The 18,988-nt window shown below is 38.8% G+C and overlaps 1 protein-coding gene and 1 pseudogene across 6 annotated transcripts in view; both read left to right on the forward strand.

Annotated features, from left to right (window-relative positions):
- Nucleotides 1–18,988, forward strand: part of B3galt1 (Beta-1,3-galactosyltransferase 1) — a 573,038-nt gene that overhangs the window by 437,336 nt on the left and 116,714 nt on the right. Inside the window, exon 1 of one of the 6 annotated variants that reach the window (XM_039105590.2) lies at nucleotides 15,118–17,909. The exons of the other annotated variants lie outside the window; for them this stretch is intronic. The gene's annotated coding sequence lies outside the window, so the exon portion shown is untranslated. Of the gene's footprint in view, nucleotides 1–15,117; nucleotides 17,910–18,988 lie in introns of those variants that run through there. 6 annotated transcript variants of the gene reach the window in all.
- On the forward strand, nucleotides 5,896–6,058 carry LOC120102112 (U2 spliceosomal RNA; annotated as a pseudogene).

Here is an 18,988-nt window from a genome sequence, read left to right on the forward strand (position 1 = left end):
CACACAGAATGTAGCACATGTCAGAGCAAATATGTTCATCTCTGACAGCCAGGAAGCAGGCAGGGTGGGTAAGAAGGGGCAGAGCAAGATCTATCCTTCAAATCTCTTCTTCTCCCCCTCCTCTTTCTCTCATGGACAGGTGCTCGAGTGCACACACACACACACACACACACAGAGAGAGAGAGAGAGAGAGAGAGAGAGAGAGAGAGACTCCCACTACCCATCTTCTACAGCTTCTACTCCCCCCAGTAGTCTACCCCAAGATTGACTCCATCCATGGATTACACCATTGATTAAGTACTGCTCTCCTGATCTGATAATCTCTAAAACAGGCTCACGGACACACACGCAGAGATGTGCTCCATTAATCTCCTAGGCATTCCTCTCTCTGGTCCAATTTATCATCAAGATTAAGTATCAAAATTATGAAATGGGAGGTAAAAAGAACAGGCAACATTCTTTTTGAGACTTATGAAATTAAACTGCAGCAGTGAACACCTTTCAGCTGTGCGTCTCAGACTGGTGCAAAGCTCTTTAATTGTGACCATTTTAATCCTCACATTTTGTGTGATAGACACTGTTTGTATTTGAATTTCACACTTGAGGAAAGTGAGGTAAAGAATTTTTTCACAGCTAGTCTAAAAAGAATATACAACATCTAACATCAGGGGATTCACCTGTAACCCTAGGAAGACAGCTGAAGAGAGCTGACAAATCGAGAATGAATGCAACCTCCATTTTTATTATGGTGAGGGACCTCAAGAGGCAGCAACAGCAGGGGACCTCTTAAGTCTCTTCATATTCACTTACATGGATGAAACTGAGATAGTTCTCTTGCAGGCTGCCTAGTCCCAGTGTGCTCTTAAAGTCAGCTCTTCTTCATTCCTTATTCAAGTGATTTCTGACTATTTTAAAGCAACCAAATGAATGCAGTTTGATTGCTCAGCAAACAGGTCAGACGCCTCATTCTCATTTTACACACTAGCTGGGGAGGCACAGATGGGGTTCGGATGAATTGTCAAATGTACAAAGCTGCTGGTTTCCTTCCTAGGAGAACTCTAGCCTTTGAATTTCCTTGCCATGAAACTTGCTCCCCAAAGACCTAATATTTGGCTCAGATTCCTACAAATGTGCTGGTGATGTGTTGTGTATAGTTTTACGCTCTACCCACCTTTACTTCAGGAAGTGATCACAGTACCAGCCCCCTCCCAGCTTCCCTTAAATCCTTGGATAAAAGACACAGACACACAGTTTTTCCATTTTAACTTGCCTTCTTGGCACAATTACTGGGTGCTACTATCTCCCTCCTGGAGAAGCATGCCCTAATCAGTTTCTTACTCTGTCTCTCCACCTGCCTTAAACTTCAGTTGCTACACTCCCTTTGTGGCTACTCCATTTTGAGATTTCACATGGTTGCCAGGTTCTCCTCTCTCTAACACAAGGCAAACTCTGTTCTCTCCTTCCTTGCATCTCTTTTTCCTCCAGGGACCCGGAAGTCCCGCCTGTACCTTCTGTTCAACAATTGACTCAAGGCTTTCTGTATTGACAGATCAAGAACCAATTGGATAACAGGACCTTACATCAGAACTGCCCCCTACAGAGATGCTTAGTAGTCATGTCTCTGGTGATCTAAAAATCTTCTGTGGTGAAGAAATGATGTGTAATTTTAATAGATGACGGCCCAGAGCGTGCTGGTGTCATTGAACTAAATTAGGTTGAATGTCAAAGGCATCTTGCCATGCTTCGATTTTGGCTGATAATACTTAGCTTCTAAGTTCAGTAAAGTAAGAATCGGGCAATGTAAACTGAAGGTTACAAAATGAACCCCAGAGAAGTCCCAAGATTGTTCAGGCTCTAAGCAACATGACACCCTCTCCCACCAAACTCCTGCACTACAAAGACAGGCAGCCACCCTCCCCCCCTACAAAGGCTGACAGTTGAAGAGAAGTGTTTCTTAACATCCTGGAGTTTACATTTCTATGAATTGTCAGTTGCTATAGAGATTCAGAAAATCTAGTCTAGGCAACATTCTAGAAGATATTCCCTAGTCAGCTTTGTAGAGTAAATTAACAGGAAGCAAACATATGTTGGTCTGGAGACTATGTATCCTAACCATGATGTGAAGTTTCTTAAAAAACAATGGTGGTCTTTGATCTCATTTCCTTCTACTTTCTAAGTTTGTTCCTTGTGACTGCTACTGTAACTTGAAGTTAAAGTAATTTCTTTCCAGTTCCAGCCCATTATTGCTCTAAGGCAAGAACAATTTTTCAGTTGCTGTGAACATGCCCCGAATGCCTGGGAACATTTCCTCAGACAGCAAAAATATGAATGAGGAAGAGCTCCATACACCATCTGACTCTTTGGCTGAGAAATCAGGATCATAATCCATTTTACCTGAGGCACACAAAGACATAGAGAACATCTCTGTAGCTATGGGGTCGTGTTTTTTAAAGTTCTCAGATGTGCATCAGAAGGAACAGAGAATAAAGTATGAGCAGTTCTCTCTTAAAGTAACTTTGTAACAATCTAGCAATCCATTTCTCCATGATCATTCCTGGATTTTATATCTGTTAAATCAAATAGAGGATTTAAAGTGGAGGATAAAGAATTTGCTCAAAATCAGTTGACTCTTTAAAAATCACATCTTCTCTGGATCTTTCATTTCAGCAATTTTTATACATGTGTATGCATATATATATGTATATATATATATATAATATGTGTGGTGTGTGTGTGTGTGTGCATCTGTGTGTCTGTGTGTCTGTGTGTGTCTGTGTATGTATGCTATCCTTGGTTTGGTTTTCTGTTTTCTTCAAACACACCATTCATAATTGTCATTTTTCTGCCTCTTCTTATTTTTAACACAGTCAGTATTTTATTTCCCTTTCTGCCCTGCTTCAGCTGCCAGCATCTCACTCCATTCAAGTAACTGGATTTGTGCATGGTTTTATATTTTTAAACAATCACTCGAACAATATCCCAACTGTCTCTGGAGGAGGGAATACAATCTTAAATATAAATCAGCCTGAGCCAAGCAAAAGCATGTTCAGGTAAAGCATTCAATCCCCCTTCCGATTTCCAAAACCTTGCTGAGAAATAGCTGAGACCAGCTACAGAGAAGATAGCTAGCAGGAAAATGACAGTAGGAAAAGCCCCTGGTTGTATCAAATTTTGCTTTTTTATTACTTTGGGTTTGCCAATAAACCTGAAAGCCATGCCTTTTTAATATATTTCCTGGGTCTCTGCTAACTCCAGCATTTGCAAGATGAAATTCCAGTAGACCCTTTAGAGTTCTCTTGCTCCTACAGCAGCTGAACATCTCAATGGGTCAGCCACAGAGGAAGAACAAGGAGAGTAGAAAACTCTGATCGCTTTCTTTCCTCTATTTCCAGCTGCAGTAGCAGGGACTGCTGACATTTGGTGTACAGCATATATTTGAGAAACAGTTCCAAAAGGCTTAAAGCATGTTGTGCAAATATGTGCAAACAAAATTTTTATATATTTCTGAGAGAGATTGGTATACATACACAGAGAAATATATAGGTCTATACATAAGAAATGGAAAGGTATTTAAAGATTCTAAAGTAAAAAAAAAATACGATGTTCTATTAAGACCCCAGTCTGTCCAAAATGTCTGAGAAATATTGCCATATTTATTTTTAGAAATATTCGTTTTGAAAGACATAAAAGGAGAGCTAGTGGAGTGATTCAGTGGGTAAGGACACTTACTGCACAACTGTCAGAATCTGAGTTCAGATCCCAGCAATCACATTAAAGTATGGGTATGGCTGAATGTGCTGGTTACTTGCACATTTTGAAGGTAGAGACAAAAGTATTACTGATGTTTGTTGGCCACTATCCTAGCTTAGTTTAAGTGTGACACCTTGTCTCAAGGGAATTAGGTAGAGAGTTATAAAGCCAGACACTCCAGGTCCTCTTCTGGCCTCCATATGTATTTATGTACAAATACAGGTACAGGTACACATGTGCACGCGCGCGCGCGCGCACGCACCCACACACACCCACACCCACACACACACACACACACACACACACACACACACACACACACACACATTCACACAAAGAAAAGATGAGGGATAAGGTGATGAAATGACTTGCTAATGGTCCCATAGTTAGTGCACACAAAGACCAAGAAGAATAGCAGAAAAGACAGTAGAGAACTACCAGGTTTGATCCCTAGCCCTTCTCAGAAGTTCATGCATATTGCCACATTTGTACAAATATTGTTCCCTGTAGTTGACCGATTAGAGACCAAAGGAGGACAAAGGTGAAAATGTGTCTCAAGTAAAACATGACTGTGCAAAAGCTCAAGAATGTGAACAAATGCCTGCCCCAATTTTGATTATGTTAATAAGTCTTTCGAAGTATTCCCAAAGAAAACTCAACACACACACACAAAAGTTGCCTGCCGGTCAACAAAGAAACTTCATTAAGAAATTAAGAAAGAAAAAAATCTTTACATAACACAGAAATTCCAGGTCCTTCAAGACATGAACAGCATGTAAATAAGATCTACGGCATGTGGCTGTGGGAAAAGGCATCTTAAGGTGTTCTTCAACATCTTGTTATCACTGCAGCATACAGAGGACTCCGTCAAATGAATTAGGGGCATACGATGGCAGCACAGTGGAGAAGAGGGTGTCCTGAGAACCGCAAGGCCAGCAATGTAATAAGCTCCATCACTCAGGCAGAATTAGACTGCTGGTGAGCTGGATTCATAAATTCAAAAGATTGCAGGAACTCTGCTAGAATAAACTCCAGATGCTAGGACTCCATGGAGTTCAACCAGTAAACTCACTGCTACCAATTCCTTGTCCAAAAGATATTAATGATAGATATTTTTTCCTCTGTTGAAAGTGTTTCAATAGAATGGAGATTTAAAAGAAAAAGTTATTTTCTTCTTTAACACTTTCGATGTAGCTGTCCTCGCAAAGTCAATTTTTATAAAGCAAAAGAGAGTGTGAGGTCACAAGTTCTTACCTTCACTGTGTTGGGCATTCTGCTGGGTTTCTGACATTAAAAAAATGGGACGGTACTTTTTAATGTCTATGAAATAGATGAGGAAATTGTAGCAAAATTACATCAGTTGTAATTTCCTGAATCATATCAGAAACATACACGTGTGCGCGCGCGCGCGCGCACACACACACACACACACACACACACACACACACACACACACACACACACACTATCACCACCACCAACAACAGCAACAATAAAACTCCACATCAGACTCAGATGGTTTGACTGGAAATCTGGAGCTCTGAAATGGTGTTTAATGTGTTCACATAGCTGGTCAAATGAGTATATTCAGTGGGAGTAGATTAGAAGATTAGTTCAGGCCTTTGGTCCTCGGAAGGCTTAACGCCCCACTGTGGGTGAATGCCAGGGCAGGGAGGTGGAGTAGTTGGATGGGTCGGGGAGCACCATCATAGAAGCAGGGGTGATGGAGGATGGGATGGGAGTTTCCAGAGGGGAAAGCAGGAAAGGGGATAACATTTGAAATGTATATAAATAAAATGTCCAATAAAATAATTAGAGGCTGCCAGCAAGAAAGAGCAACACATTGTTTCAACCCTGGGTGATGCAGTTTAAACAGGATACAGATAAATTAGAAGATCCTTAGCAAAAAGACAACTTAAATGTCAGAGGGCTCAGGACCACTTCAGTTAAAGAAGTGACTACCAACACCCAACCTGGGGAAGAAAAGGCTAACTAACTACCTGGCTGCCTTAAGCTATTTGGAGAGCTCTGCTGGAAGAAGTGAAATGAGCTTGAGAGTGGAGGGCCCTGCAAGAAATTGTCTACAAGGTTCTGAGACAGGCTCTTTTTATGATATATTCCTGGGGACTCTAAGTACATGGAGCCATCGCTTCTCGGCCTTTTGGCTAAGATCAAGTGTAGTATCTAAGTACATGGAGCCATTGGACATGACTTGTGAGATGAGCAGGAGATTGAATTTTCTGTTAGTGCAATCTGTTGGTGGCTGTTGTAACTTAGATTTAACTGGTCCTGGTTTAGATCAGATAAAACACTGAGCAGGCGTTGTAGGAAGGAAATTGAAAGATGGGAACGTGCATGGGAAACAAAATGCCTTTCGCGGACACAAGAGTCAACATATTAATACTTCATAATTATAAGACCCCAAAATAATGTGCTAAGAATTCTCAGACAATGAGAGCTCATGTATCCTCTTCTCCTCCTTGGAAGCTCTATAGTTAGTGTGAATAAGAATGGCAACAGAGGCTCATACAGTAGATTTGCCTGTTAGAGGAACTCTTTCAGAAGGATTAGGTCCTTCCTAATGGTCCCTGATCTTACTAATGTTGTGACCCTTTAACACACTGTTCCTCATACTGTGGTGACCCCCCCCCAACCAAAGTATTTTCATTCCTACTTCATAGCTATAATTTTGCTACTAGTATGAACTATAATGTAAATATCTATGTTTTCCAATGATCTCTGGTGACACCTGTGAAAGGGCCATAGAGTCCCGATTCTCAGGTTAAGAACGACTGGATTTAGGAAGTGTGGCCTTGTTGGAAGAGGTGAGATGTGTTACTAGAGCTGGGCTTTGAGGCTTTCTCTCTCTCTCTTTCTCTCTCTCTCTCTCTCTCTCTCTCTCTCTCTCTCTTTCTCTCTCTCTCTCTCTCTCTCTCTCTCTGTAGCTGTCTACTTTTCTGTCTCTGTGTGTGTCTATGTCTCTGTCTCCTGTCTGTGGATCTAGATGCAAAGCCCCTAAGTACTGCTCCAGTGCCATGCCTGCCTACTGTGTACCCTATCATAGTGATCATGACCTCCAGCCCTCTGGAACTGTGAACTCCAGTGAATGTTTGTTTTACAAGTTTTATAAGTTGGTGTCTTATGATAGCAATAGCAAAGTCACTAAGACAACCTCCCAAATGAAGGAAAAGCTATTAGAGATGACTGTGTGAGGGCATGGACATCAGTCTTTTAGCTCTGCGATGGGTTTTTTACATGGTAGACACAGGCTTAGACTGTGGGGAAATAAATTCAAGAATTCATCGAAAATTCAAGAGACAGCCCATAACAAAATGTTTTGAATAGAAAAAAAATGGTTAAAGTTACAAGTAGTATAACAGGTTGGAGATGCAAACAGTTCTAATTAATAGAGAATCTTTAAATGTCATTGTGCAGCTATCTATGGAGTGGGTCGATGAGTTAAAAAAATGAATTAATTAATTGAAATATCAAGTTCATTTTTAAAATGCAGTGCAGTCAGTCTTAAGTGCAAACACAATGAGAAGGTGTAACCACTGGAGCAAAGTCACAGGAGGCAGAATCAGTTGCCACTTCAGCTTTTATTGAAGTGATCTTTCCCCCTCAGTGAACAACAGACAATTCTCAGAGGTTACCACAGCCACATTCGTCTTGTCTTTGTTCCTCTTTTGGTCTCAGATACCACCAAACTACCACCTCCTGTATGGAGCAAATACACATGGATGAACAAACACAAGAGTTGTTGAATGTGCTACTCAGACCACATCACTTCCGTCTGAGATGTCTAGCAACTCCCAGGAGTTCTTGGCCTTCCAAAAGAACTACATACTTTTATTGGATGGGTTGTATAATTTCCATTGTGAGACTAGCTGTTTTCTATATTTAAAAGCAGGAAAGAACTGAATTTGGAATCTTATATATCCTTGAAATCTCCTGTTTTCTGACACACAGTATCTTTCTGAGTTCCCCTGGATAGTGCTGGATTGAGATGTACAAGTATAGACAGCAGAATAAACAGCCATTCCCTTATGAACAGACTTGAAGTGTTCTGTCTCCCAACACTATTCTACAGTACTTTTCAATTTCACAGAGATTAGCTTCAGTCCATATTCCAACCCCATACCCTTCTTCCCCGAGATGAGATGTACCCTTTCAGCTTCCTACACCAACAACACAAAGTGCATGGAAAAGGATAAACTACCCGCATTTCTAATCGATACTACGAAATAGGAAGAATTGGGGGAAGGGGTGAAGGAAAGGCATTCCATCACTTCTGAATAATTTTTATTTACATTTCAAATGTTACCCCATTTCCTGGTTTGCCATCCATAAACCGCCCTATCTCATTCCCCCTTTCCTTTTTCTATGAGGGTGTTCCCCCCAATAAAATTGTTGATATTAACTTTCCCCCAAGTAACAGTCATTCCTAAATTACAATTCCCTAAAGGCTCCCAAAATTTCAGGAATAATCCCTAGCATGAAAGCTACCAAGCATAGTTACAAAATGTAGTCACTTATTTTGGTCAAGAGAGAGAGAGAGAGAGAGCATGAGGAAAGATAAATGGAGATAGAAATCAAGAGACAGTTGTTCCAAGATCAAACACATTTCTGGGAGCTGCTATGTGAAAAACTATGCTCCAATGTCACAGTCTCCTCAAATACATATTCTCTATGTAGTATTCTCATCAAATACATATTTTCTATGTAGTTATAATTTGTGAACCTTTGTGACGGTTGCACTAATTTATTTCACATAGGACTCTTCTCTAACATATACCTGTTTTCACATCTCAGTTCCCAACTTAGCAGACTACAGACTTCCCATAATTCTGAAGATACTTTTCAATTTTCAAATGGGTTCCACCCAAATAACACCACTATAAGTTGAACTCATCGTGTCGTAAATCTAAAAGGTATTCAAAACACATAACCCTGCACCCTGACACCTTACAAAAGGAGTGCAGCATGGAGAATCATTGTCCGCCATCTTGACCATGTGCCTAACTGAAAGATACAGCTCTCTTATCATATATTTCTATCCCAGGAAAATCCCATAATTAAAAAGATGGTCTGAGTTAAATGGATATACACATTGTGAGCCATTATACAGTTGAGGAATTCTAAGTCGAACCCACATCAGTTGGACACAATCTATATTTGTAGAACAAAGAAAGTAATGTATAGTGAGGCAGCCTATTTTACTAAAGACCAGCTCTACAGCAGTTTTACAGTTTGAACTTTCATTGGGTCCTACTCAGATTGGGACAATTAGAAACATTGAATGGTTCTCACAAGAGCCCACTTTTGCAATAGGGAGGCTGGATAGTGCCTATAGCTTTTTGAATCTCAGGCAGAAAGTGAAGTGTATGTAAGTCCAGATTTTCAAAGTTTCTTGGTTCATTTCTCTTCAGAAATGTTAGAACACACCTTCCACAATCACCAGTGGAGCCGACATTTTATGTGGTGTGCTTCATCAGATTGTTATTTTGGACTTGAATCCAAAATGATACTAAAAATTAACCCCCAACTTTTAAAACTTTCTTTTATTTAATCAAACATGACAAATGAACTGTTATCATTACAAGGTGATTAAGAACCACTTTGTTATTTGTAGGTACGGTGTAAATGTACTGCAGGAATGGCCCCATGCATAGGTATTTTAAAAAGTCAAGAATATGAAAATCTTTCTTAAATATTTAAATATTAAATATTTCGATATTAGTAAAGGAACAAATAAGAGTCATCTTTACATAAGTAGTCAGACATAAAATATTAATATAATTTAGCAAATAATACAATTTCTACAAATAAATCATAGGCACTGAAACATGTTTTAATCTCATGAGATCATCATAGTCTGGCTTCCAAGTGGAGACCTCGATCCAGTCACACCTTATTCTCTTGGGGTGCATGCTCCTGGAATTTCTATTACCACCTCATCCGATTAAGCCTGATGATTCCTTCAATCTGTGGGAGGGTCTCCCTCCTGCCTGTTCCAGATTCCTATGATTCAAGGGTAAGCAAGTGTCCCAGACAAGGCAATGAGAATAGATCACAATATTTGGGAAGAAGCATCTCTTCTTGGGGGGGGGGGTGGAGGGATGCATCTGGGAACACTGGCTTATCTTTCACTGTCATAGACACAGAACTCTGATGCTACAAGTGTGGGGTGCAGGGGCAAAATGAAAAGAGAAAAAAAGAAAAGAAAAATGTGGTTGTTTAATGATCCAGTTTAGTAGCAGAGCTAACCTCCCTTCTGAATCAATATGTCTATTTAATTGGTAGTATCAATGTAAGTTAGGTGTTAGATAACTTGCAGCCAGGCACATTCAAATAAATGAGATTCTTTTTTTCAACAAGCATGTACATGGACCTCATAAGTGCTAGGTTTTTATCCCCTCAAACAAGTTGCAGTCTGATTGGAAAAGCCAAATAGTAAATCCCAAGGTCGGTGGTGACGTAGTGAGAATGTTCTGGGGAAACTTTGATATAGAGCTTTGTAGAAATACTGCCACTTACTAATGTGTTACCATGCCCAGCTGATGTCAGTGCTAGCGGTAAACACTTCTCCTTACCCCGATGGGCCATTCTACAGCTTCTAGACTCCCACTTTGGTAAATCAGTGTTAAATATGATTTTTATGAATAAAACTAAAAATTTGTTAGTTTTATTTTACTACAAAATATCTGAAATAATTAGGTAAGGAAAGGATATTTTTGGAGGAATGTTTAGGCTGTTCTATTCCATGACTGACGGGCAACTGTGAGCCAAGATTGATAGAGACAGCACATGGTAGGTGAATGCCCTAAGGAAATCGCTTACGTCATCACTCAGGAGGCAGTGATACAGGATAAATACTCTAGTCTCCATGGAGGTCATGTCCTTAATGGCCTAAAGCCTGCCTCTAGTCCATGTTTCTAGTCCATGTTCTTATCACCTTTTGGTAACACAACCTGGAGACCAAGAATTCAATGCTTAGACTTGGGGAGACATTCATCTAAACCACCAGAGCAATATTCCTGTGCCTTGAAGCTTCTCTGTCACAGAGGTAAGCCTCGGGATCATTTTTGATCAAATGAGAAGCCAAAACCTTGATTACGGTGATGGAGGAGTGCTATCTATCCTAATGTTGGCAATGGAAATATTTAACTGATTACTGTATTAAGGCTACTTAGGAACTTATCAGGACTAGATGAAGGTACATAATGGGATCTGGGAAATGATATGCCACAAAAAATTAATGGTGTAAAGCAGATCGTTCATTTGTCTCTACAGAGGTGAGGATGCTGTCTCTCCACCGAGTCCATCTATGAAAGAAACTAGTGACTTTGAATGACTCTAGAATATTCTATCAGAGCAGCTGAATTTATCAGCGCTCTTCTGTTCCTATGCCTTTCTACCTTCGGAGTAGGACTGACAGGAAACCTACTTTATTATATCCATAGAGAGGCTTTGCTCTTGCTTTTATTTAGTTTTCACATTTATCTGGTTTTTATTCTTTGATAGTGTCACACCCATATATAATGGGTTCCCATCCTTCCTCTATCTCAGCCCCTTTCAGCTTCTGTTGAAGCTCTTCTTCCCAACTAGTCCTACACCACCTTTTGGAAGCATTTTCTCAGTTGAGTTTCCTCCTCTAAGATGACTGTAGTTGGTGGCAAATTGACATGAAACTAACCAGGCCATCAATCTTGTATTCTAGAATACATGAATGTACAAAAGTATATTCCAAACATCTATATAAGCGATGAATAACATTAGCATACTTGAAACTGCTACCCAACTTAGGAAACCATATTAATTCTTACACAATTATATATATATATATATATATATATATATATATATATATATATATATATATATATTGTTTCTTCTTCTCTTTTCTGCTTCTTCTTGCTCAGATTCATTGGCCTAGGATAAGGAGTATTTAAGAATGTTTTTGTCATTTATTAAAAAAATAAGGCGTGTCATATCTACATCTTCTACAACCAAGTGTACTGCTTGGTTGTTTGTTTTTGCTTGACACCTCATACTAACCGTGTCGATCTATGTGGTTATAACAAGCCGATGTTTTTGTCTATTTTTAAAAGATTTATTCATGTATATTATAGCTATGGTTTATTCATATCTACTACCAAAGAGTCCACTGTGAACATATGTGTGCATCTAAATTCCTGCTTATAAACATTCTGTTATGTCTCATGTTCCTGATGAAGAATAAGAATTTCCCAGGTGTACCTAGGGCAGGAACTAATGGGAGTTACAATTTAAAAGTTTAAAATTTGTAAAGTAGTGTATTGCAATTTTTCCACACCATCAGCAGTTAGAATTATCAGGCTTCTTATATTTTTTACCAAACATTAAAACAGTAAGGTGATTTTAACTGTAGCATCACTTTTAATGTCCCTGAACACTAGTGAAATTTTCTACTACATATTATTTCTTCCCTTCTAAGATATGTCTGTTTTTTGCTTTCTTTCTATTCTTCAGTTGAAATTTCTTCATAGTTATAGAACTATTATACTTTTTGTATTTTAAATATATTTTGGCAAGAGTATGTTTTCTGTCCAGTTCATCAAAATTGTATATTATTGCCAATTATCCTTCACTTGAATACCTTTACATAATTATTTAAGTGCCTGACATATCCTTACTTCTCTTCTTCATTATATTCCAAGAATTTATATGTATAACTTATCTTTATCTCTTGATCCATTCGCAGTTTTGTGCATCATAGGAGTTTCTTTAAAGAAAAAAATTGGTTAGCAATTTAAATCTGTTTATTTTTGCTTAGAGTTTTCTTTACTATCTTTGTTATTATGTTTTCTTGGGAAAAATTCCATTTTCCTAGCCTTTTAATTATCCTTAAACATTTTAGCAAGTGTGCCCATGAAGTCTAACATAACTCAGTGCATTGATCCTTCCTTACAATACAAGGATCTCATCTCCATCCTAGACTAATATTAATATGATGCTGTTTATCTTTAACTCCCTGAGATAGACATGATTAGAAACAGGTGTTTATATGCACAGCATTCTTCTTTTCCATATCAACTATTCTCCCTCCACTTTTTCTTCTGACATTTGAGACTCTCCATTAAGATCCTATCTTTCTTCTAAGAAGATATAATTTCCATAGTTCCTATGTCAAAAAATCTGTCTTTTTGTATTGTTTTGTAAAATGCTCCTCAGCTGGAGATGATTTTTCCCCCTCAGCACTATGACATTATCATAAACTGACTGGTGGGAGCCATTGGTGTTTGGAAAACTTTGCTGTCAAGTTTTCTTGGTACCCTCTAGTTTTCTACATGGTCTCTCCAGGTATTTTCAAGGGCATTAAGTATCTTAATATCCTGAAATGTCAATGGCTATGTTGAGATGAGTTTGCATATAATTCTGTTGCTGTGTATAGTGCCACCCTCTCTGTGGACCCATAGTTGTGATCAGTTCATGACCATATTGCACTTTCACATTGGACCTTACTAGCTTTATTGTTACTGCAACTGGACAAATGTGATCAATACTTTTATACTTTCTCTATACCTTCTATCTCTTTTGAATTACTTCTACCCCCTTTTAAGTATATAATTTTATTAAATCTATTATTTGTGTCTAATTTTTTGAGTTTGAAATGTTGATTGGGGATAGAAATGGATAATAAGGCCAATATGAAATAGACAGCTGTTTCAAAGCTAGAAAAGATATCAACTCCTTTTTGGACAACACACATTCACAAAAGTTCCATCCAGTGTCTTAGAGCATATCCATAAACCTCATGCTGTTCAATAATTTTTCAATTTAAAGAAATTTCAGCTCTTGTATTTTTAAATGTTATATAAAACCTTCTTCTGCTCCAGTTGTTGGAGGACCCTCATGAAGATTAAACTGATCATCTGCTACTTACGTTCAGGGGGGCCTAGGTCCAACCTGTGCTCACTCTTTGGTTGGTAATGCAGTTTTTGGGAGCCCCTAAGTGTCTAGGTTAGTTGACTCTGTTGCTCTTCCTGTGGAGTCCCTGTCCTCTTTGGGTCCTCAATATTAATTTTTAAATGGAATAAATAAATGAATAAATAAATAAATTTAACTTTAAAAATGGCACCAAGAGTCCTGATTCTAGTATCATTATGAATTGTCAAATACTCACACACTTCAGTTGATGATTATTTGGTTAAAATCCCAGTGGTATGTTTGGAAAACTTAGTATGGTTTGTTGTATACAAACTTAAACTACCCTGTTACCATTATCGTGTTTGTTTTTAAATTGTAGTGTCATTTGCTATGCATCCTTTAGTTTGTTGTGCACTTGGAGATCCTCTTTCCTACAAAATGAATAGACCAAGTAGATCACTGTGCATACTATGGTCTCAGAATGTATTCTTAATATTTACAATAGTGTATTATATATAATCTATCTCAATTATATATATATATATCATTGAGAATAAACAGATAATGTGGTTATTCTTTTTGTTTCTGATGTTCTCCTTCTCATCCTGCCCCAAATCTCAGTTCCTCCATCCCATATCCCATACAACTTGGTGTCTTGACATCTTTCCCTTTTATATGAGTTCAGCATTTGAGGCTATATCTACATAATGTCATGTTTATTCATGCTGGTAAGGGGACAGAATTGTAAGACTGGCAGTATCCAGCACTGTTAAGAGTTAGCGCCATAGGGTCTTTGTCTGGTTTAGGTATACGCATAATTGCGGCTTCAAAGAACGAATTGGGTAGTGTTCCTTCTGTTTCTATTTTGTGGAATAATCTGAAGAGTAATGGTATGAGTTCGTCTTTGAAGTTCTTACATAATTCTGCATTAAATCCATCTGGTCCTGGGATTTTTTTGGTTGAGAGACTTTTAATGACTGCTTCTACTTCTTTAGGGGTTATGGGACTGTTAAATCTGATCCTGATTTAACTATGGCACCTGATATCTGTCCAGAAAATTGTCCAATGGAAGAGTTAGAGAAAGGACTGAAGGAGCTGAGGGGTTTGCAAACCCATAGGAAGAACAACAATATCAACCACCCAGACCCCCGCCCCAGAGTTCCCAGGGCCTAAACCACCAATCTAAGAGTACACATGGGGGAAATCATGGCTTCAGCTGCATATGTAGCAGAGGATGGCCTTGACTGGCACCAATGGGAGGAGAAGCCCTTGGTCCTCTGAATGCTCTTTTCTTTTTCCCCAGTGTAGCGGAATGCCAGGGTATTGAGGTAGGAGTAGATGAGTGGGAGGGGGAGCAATCCCATAGAAGCAGGGGGAAGAAGTATGGGAGGGGGAACTGGGAAAGGGGGTAACATTTGAAATGTAAATACATAAACGATCCAATAAAAATAAACAGAAAAGAAAAAGTTATCGCGGTGGTGTTAGTTGGCTTCCGACCTTTGATACCTTGAGACTTAAAGCCTTTCAACATCAGTTTTTTTCCTTTGGATCAGGCCATTGCCTCTTACTAAAATACAAATGTCTCTTAACTAGAAAACTCCATTCTTAATGACTTACCCATGACCATTCTTTTTTTTTTTTTTTGGTTCTTTTTTTCGGAGCTGGGGACCGAACCCAGGGCCTTGCGCTTCCTAGGTAAGCGCTCTACCACTGAGCTAAATCCACAGCCCCACCCATGACCATTCTTAATAACTCACAACTCATTCACAATGAAATATTTTTCAGATGAATTTGTCTGAGAGTGAATCTGGGGGATCTCCAGTTTGATAGAGATTCAGCACTAGATGAGGCCACTAACCATCTGGGGACCTGCAGGAAGTCATTGCAGGCAGAGAAGCAGACACCAGGAACATTTGAGGGCAGGGAGGCTGACAAGAAACTCATTTAATTCCCATTTCCCCTGTCTTTTCTCCTACATGTTTAATGAACAAAACAAATCCACATGAACACTCTGTGAGTCTAACCCAGAGGACATAGTGTTCTGCACAATTTCATCCTGGATCAAATTATACAAGAGTTGCAGAGAGTAGAGAGAACCCACAGAAATGAACTTATAGAGAATCAAAAGCCTGGGAATGTTTAAGGGTTAGACCACTGGTTGCTCATTGCATTTGTAGGATATTAGAAACTATTAAATGTAAGCTGGAAACTTGTCAAAAATCATACTTCAAGTTTATGGTTAAATGTTTTACCAATCTAGAATTCGGCATCTTCACATATACTCATGTTTTCTCTTCTTATACTTTTTTTCTAAGTTTGCTATCAGTGTTCTGGGAATGTAATGAACAAAAAGCACAAAGGAGCTGTTTTTGTGTAGATACTAAAGAAAAGTAAGAGGAAATTAAAATAATATATGGAATGGCTGCCAATATTTTGATGTGGGCTCTCAGAAGTACAAATGAAACACAGTGTATAGAACGTTGAGTGTTAAGTAATGCTCGGGTCTTGAGAAACCTTTTAGCCATCATCGTAAAAGGTGGCAATTGGAGAAGCAGGTGCTCGCTTAGATAGAATACACACACACACACACTCACACACACACACACGCATGCACACACACTTAATATTAATGAAGAGCCTTTGCCCACCTCTACTGGAAATTCTCAGAGTTAACAAAGTCTCAAAGGCAAATGTGAGTATCTTTGAAGCCTTCTCTGAGATCATAATCCCTCTTCACTGCAGTAGACTTGCCCACTAGGAACTGACAAATTAATACAGGCAAGCTAGCCTGAGCAGATGCAGGAGAAGACATGAAAGTTAAAGGAAAGTCCAAAGGCCGCTGTGTGGCAATGCATGATTCAGATCGTCAGAAGAAACAAAATAACATGGGTAAAGAAAGAGATAGGTTTGGACTCAGATCACAAAGCCTTGATTCTTAGATAATCATACGGAAACCCAATAAAAATGTTTTCAACATTTGATGTTTGCCTGTGTGTGTGTGTGTGTGTGTGTGTGTGTGTGTGTGTGCATATGTGTGTGCATGTGTACGTGTGTGTGTGTGTTTTTGTGTGTGTGTGTGTTTGTGTGTGTGTCTGTTTGAGGATTGAAGCAAGGAGTTTTAAGCATGTTAGGCAAATGCTCTACCACTGTGTTACAATTCCTAACATTGAGATTTGCTTTTATGGAGTGTGTGTGTGTGTGTGTGTGTGTGTGTGTGTGTGTGTAAAGGGAAAAATGTCATATTTCCTTGGCAAAAGGTTGCAACCCCTTTAGGGTGGCATATCAGATATTCTGTATATTGATATTTACATTACAATTAATTTTTTCACATTTAAAATTGATAACAGTAGCAAAATTACAGTTATGAAGTAGCAGCAAAATAATTTTATGGTTGGGAGGGTCACCACAACATGAAGTACTGTATTAAAGGTTGAGGACCTTCTCAATGGACTAAGAGAAGATTGCCAGGCAAGATAGCCTACCCTGGGAAGAACAGCATCTCTATCCTTTTGCTTCTAACACAACAATAAATGATAAGAACCATTCTTCTAGCCATTCATAAATACATTAGGCAATTACAGAAGTCCAGACTCCATGCTGACTATACACAGACTCTTAGGTAGAAGCAGCTGGCATACAATACAGATAAGGTTAAATTGTACCCGTTTTACTTTTGGCTGGCCAAGGGCTACCATTAGAAGACAAGTTCAATTTTCAAACTGTCATGACTAAGATTTTCATAGAAATCATATTAATCACAAAAGCCCTTTGGTTCACAATCAGAGACAGATGCCTCATAATGACTTAGCATTGAGTACACCTCTCTTGAAGGACGACTGAGCAAACATCACTAACTCTTTCAGGTAACATTTAGGGAACTTTGGGATTGCCACATCTGTTCTCTTGCATGTACATGCCCAGCCATCTGTTCCTTTCACTCAACATGGCAGAGTCCTATTCCATGAGCTGGATTTTCACTTCTCAATATAGAACCGTGTATCTTTCGTCATGGTCCGACTGACTTCCTGATAATAAATCACTGACATTGGATTTGTAAGAGACGACAAACATCGACTTTGTTGTTAGCATATGTAAAACATTGCCCACTCGATGGACTATATATTTTAATGACTAGTAAGTGTCCTAAGGCTTCAGATGAGAATGTCCTGAAGGATAATCTTTTAATCCAGTATTGCTTACAGTCTGAGAAGCCCGGTGTCCAGATTAAATGCAATGTGATTTGTGCTATGGTAAGTAAATCTTCTCTTAGAGTCTGAAAAGTATTTTAAATGAGTAAACCAAGCCTTTCTGATACCGTTTTGAAGCTTGTGACATTTCGTCCTAGTTTTACCGTGGGAAGGATTCCTCATCAATGTGTTGAGAAGCAGCATGAGTTCACTCTGAGTCTTTGATTATATTTAATAGCTTCACTGTCAGACGATGAGTCATGATCTTTCACTTCTGTTTAACAGTTTGTATTTACACCTCCTTGCATTTGATAAAAAGCAGTGATGAGCTCTGCTCATTGACAATGATGACTCTTGTATTTTAATCAGTGCAGAAGAAAAAAATAAAATAGCTTGATAGGGTAGAGAATCCCTTCCTCCCACCACTTTAAATTGTAGGAGTTCTGTACACACCCATGTAGAATGGCTGTGCCCTTAACTGTCAGCTAATCCATCATCTGATTTTCATGAGAAGGTTCCCGTTCATTCTCTCAGCCTCAATTTAACAAATGAGATTGAAAAAAATATATTATCTTTTCTATTGCAAAGCTAGCTGACATAAACATTCATCAGTGTGTCTTTGTAAAAGTTAATCTAATGTGAGGAAATCAAATCCGTCTGATTCTTTCCCCAATCCACTACGGCTGGATATATCCAGCAGTAGGGTGTGGTCAAACCACATAGGCTCTAAGGAAAGCATCCAGTAAGAAGTGGACCTGATATTTCTGAATAGATATCGGAATACAATAATTATTTTTAAAAGTATCTAAAGCTTATTCCTCACTCGGCTGCCTTAAGATTTTTTTCTTCTGGAAAATTTAAAATTTGGGGGTTTTGTTTTTTTCTTTAGTTAACAATAATATCCTCACTCAGGCAATAGCAGTCTGGAAAGAAGTTCCATCTTTCCCTGGCGAAAACAATTTGGAGTTTGTTCCTGACTACAGGGTCCTAGCCTATTAGGCAGGAGTCTCTTTAGGATCCAGTAGAGAGAGATGACGTATTGGTAGAGGATGGGGGTAGTTGGGTTTTTGGTGTAGAAGGCCAGATGTAAATTTGTCGGCTTTGTAAGAAACACAGGTAGAATGTATATATGAAACATCACC

This window comes from Rattus norvegicus, chromosome 3 (genome assembly GCF_036323735.1).
Source record: "Rattus norvegicus strain BN/NHsdMcwi chromosome 3, GRCr8, whole genome shotgun sequence".
Taxonomy (NCBI): Eukaryota; Metazoa; Chordata; class Mammalia; order Rodentia; family Muridae; genus Rattus; species Rattus norvegicus.